Source organism: Bidens hawaiensis, unplaced genomic scaffold (genome assembly GCF_021521415.1).
Source record: "Bidens hawaiensis isolate Kalapana, Puna unplaced genomic scaffold, B.hawaiensis_p1.1 tig00091525_1, whole genome shotgun sequence".
NCBI lineage: Eukaryota > Viridiplantae > Streptophyta > Magnoliopsida > Asterales > Asteraceae > Bidens > Bidens hawaiensis.
In genome coordinates this window covers 3,753-7,504 of record NW_027504440.1, presented here as the reverse complement: position 1 = coordinate 7,504, position 3,752 = coordinate 3,753, and positions in this window count along the sequence as shown.

Here is a 3,752-nt window from a genome sequence, read left to right as displayed (position 1 = left end):
TTTGGGTGACCCTCTTCACATGGTTCTAATTTAAGTCGTCCTACTTGTATCAACTTGTAATATTAACATACAAACGGTTAGGTGACCTTTTTCCCATTTATATGCCAATATTACCTTAACATATTAATTTACTCTTACGCGGTTAGGTGACCTTTTTCCCACTAAGAGCTTACTAATATGTTAAGCGTTATACAAAAGGATGGTGTTTAACTTATTATCCTTAATTTTAAAAGGGATTTTTAGTTTTAATAATTCTAGTTGTAAAACTTTAAATCATGTTCTAACATGCATTTAGTAACATGATATTTTGAAACCATTTTCAAAATTCTAATTTATAATAAAGCCATTTTATTATGGGCGTGAGACGGCTAGTTAATAAATCCATTTTATTAAACTATGTGTCACGTAATTACCGATAATTATTAGAACCCGTTTTATGCTTTGTTAATTAATTCTATGTGACGAAGTTGATATCCTAATATCTAACAACCACACAATCAAACAATCAATTAACAAGCATACACAATTATACTAGACACGAGCCACTAAATTAGACCACACTTGTTAGCCGAAACAAGTGTGTGTCTTAGGTCCAATCCTAAGGGACACATGACACATGGATGTTGTAGCTCCCACTCGATCCCGCATCCAAATGCTTCGAGCATCTTCTTCAACCCCGTTGTGATCCATTGGGCTTGAACTTGGGCCTTAGCTTCCATAAGCTTCCATTTGGGCTCAATTGGTGGGCTTAGGTCCTTTTGGGTTTGAATCCCTTTAATGGGCTTGTGAGACCCATTATCACCATACCCGGCCCAATTAGGCCCAAACTTCCAATTTTGCAATCTTCTTTATTTTACAAAATAAATGTCCTAATACATTTTTCTATAAAATAAAGATAATACAAATAACCTATTTATTACATACCCATATGAATAAATAATTACAAAATTACAAAATTGCCCCTAATTAATTATTACAAACCGAAACTTGAATAATTAATTACAATCACAACATCAACCACAAACAAACATCCACTTGGTCTACGGCTCGGTCTAGTATTTAACAAACATAACCCTTTATGTCTTAGGAACCCGTTCCAAAACCCCTTGACTTTATCGGGCCTAGCCCAACCCATTTGGGCTTGACCCAATAACTAGATTATGGGCTTCGGCCCACATGTGCACAACACATGGGCTTCGGCCCAATTAAAAAACTCATGGGCTCGGCCCATTTAACCAAAAATGGGCTTCGGCCCATATAGCCTTTTCCCTTTTATTTCCGGTTAGCCCAATAACCATATTCAAGTGGGCTTCGGCCCAAATTCACCCGAATTGGGCTTCGGCCCATTAACTCGGTTTTTTTTTTTTTTTTTTTTTTTTTTTGAACAAAGCCAAAAACAATAACAAGATTAAATACAAAAAAAATCATGCATGTTAATTTTTTGTATAAAATCTTTCTAGGGGAAAAATATAAAACCGAGAACCCGAAGCTTAGTTTCCCGTATCCCGGCTCTTGATGCCATTTGTTGGGTTTCTATGGAATTTACAAGCTTAGTTAACCATTTAACTAATCACAATTAAGGCGGAAGCGTGATATTTACAAACTAAACATATCTATCCATATGTTTATATATGTATATCTTACAAGTTTATATAAGATATGTTCATGAACAACCTAGTTCATTCAAGTATTAAGATTACCAATAATCTATTTATTAGAAACCCGAAGCAAGGATCAAATGATACGGAAAAGCTAAACTATCAAGCTAGTAAATACTTACATTCTTAACCCTTTAAGAGTTTAGTAGATGGTTGAAGAAGATGATGATGTGAATGCTAGACTTTCAAAGGAAAACCCTCAAACGGAATATACCCCGAGTCTCCAACACACACCGAGCTATGCTAGGAAGCTTGAACACGAAAAACCCGAGACCCGAGCCTTTCTTTTTCCTTTTTGCCGTGAACAAGAAAGAAAGAAAGAAAGAAAGGAAGAGTTATATTTTTTATGTTACTTGAAAGTGTTTATATATATTTGATCATGATCTTTTCTCATCATCACATACCATCATACTAACATGGTGTTAGGTTTTGGTTAGGTTTTGGTTAAGTAAAATACACTCAACCTTGTGACAAGAAATTGACCAAGATATGGGGTGTGGGGCCCACCCTAAAACCGGCCCCAATAATAATTTTTTTTTTTTTTTTTTTTTTTATTTTATTTTATTTATTTTATACTTTATAAAATATATAAACACCCCATCTTTTATAAACCATTTTATAAAAGAATACATAGTTAAATAATCATTCCAATAATAATTATTTGAATAAATAAATTAACCGATTAATTTATTTAACACTTTCAAGTAAATATTCAGAAACCCGAATTTCTGAATGTATCGTGTTCTGTATTTGTCTTATAGATCTTATCTTAACAAATACATAATTGGTGTGTGTCTAACTCGTTATTGGGTATGACCCGACTTGGATCAAACATGACTAGCCACATTAACCTAATTATGTGTCTCGGGCATACGGTATTCCAACAGTTTTTACACTAATATGACTCAAAGCATTACGACATTACCCAGATACGAATACGCTAATAAAAATACTAAAAGAATAAATAAAACACCCAAACAACACGTTAACACTGAATGTGCATTCTATTATTATTGGATTTATTGGAAAGAGTAATATTTGGGCAAAACGTATTACAAAATTTCTATGATTGTGCTTTTGTTAATGTCAACATGTCACATCACAATTGGAGTTGAGAGGAACGGTACATAGCTTATAATCTTATTTGCCTAGATATTATTAATATTAATATAATATTACTTGATTCATATTAAGGCATCTCCAATGTTTTATTTGTAAATGAAAAGGAGGTGCGAGAAAGTCATATGAGAGAACCGGCCGGGAGGGGGGGTGGGGAAGAGAGAGAGAAAGGGTGACATGACTTAAAAATCACCGTTTTTACCATTGCTTATGCTCTTATAAATAAACGCTACTCATTTAAGTTGATGTTCAGATGTTTTATATCTTTATCAATGCAAACATGTCACCTTGGTGTGTTAGTTAGGCGTATATAATAAAAAGTTTGAATAAGAGTTGGGTGTGACAATAAGAGGACCCATAGTTAATCACTAAGGGACGTCTATATATTAACGAGAGACCAAAAAGAGGACCCATATTGACGTATCTATATATTGATGAGATACCAAAATAGTTCAAACATTGAAAATGCAGTGCTTCTGAGTTACCAGACTCATTGAATGTAATATGAACACATTGATCAAGTGACCAATTTTAAATGTTTTATTGATTATGTTTTTGAAACAACAAACTTGTCAAAATACAAGACTAGTTAGTTGAACAAACTTGTCAAAATACAAGACTAGTTAGTTGCTCAGTGTTGGTTACGTTTGGTACGGTACCTGCATTCGCTATAGCAATCGAAAAGACTAAAAAATAGTAAAGTGCAATATGTTTAAAAGAAAAAGAGTATTGACACTTTTCTGGTCCGTACGTTATTTGTATTTTTATTTTATTAAAAAAGCAAATACCTGGGTAGCGAAGTTCCCCTTTGGTTGATCCAAGAGTTCTTTTTATAAGAGCGATTGAAGGGCTTAACTAACCGATTTTTTTAAAGGGAGGGGCGGAGAGGGGTAAATGGGATTTTTCATGTATAATAACACTAAAATTATCCTTATAATTTAATAACTAATATACATCTTAAACTAATTTGTTTAT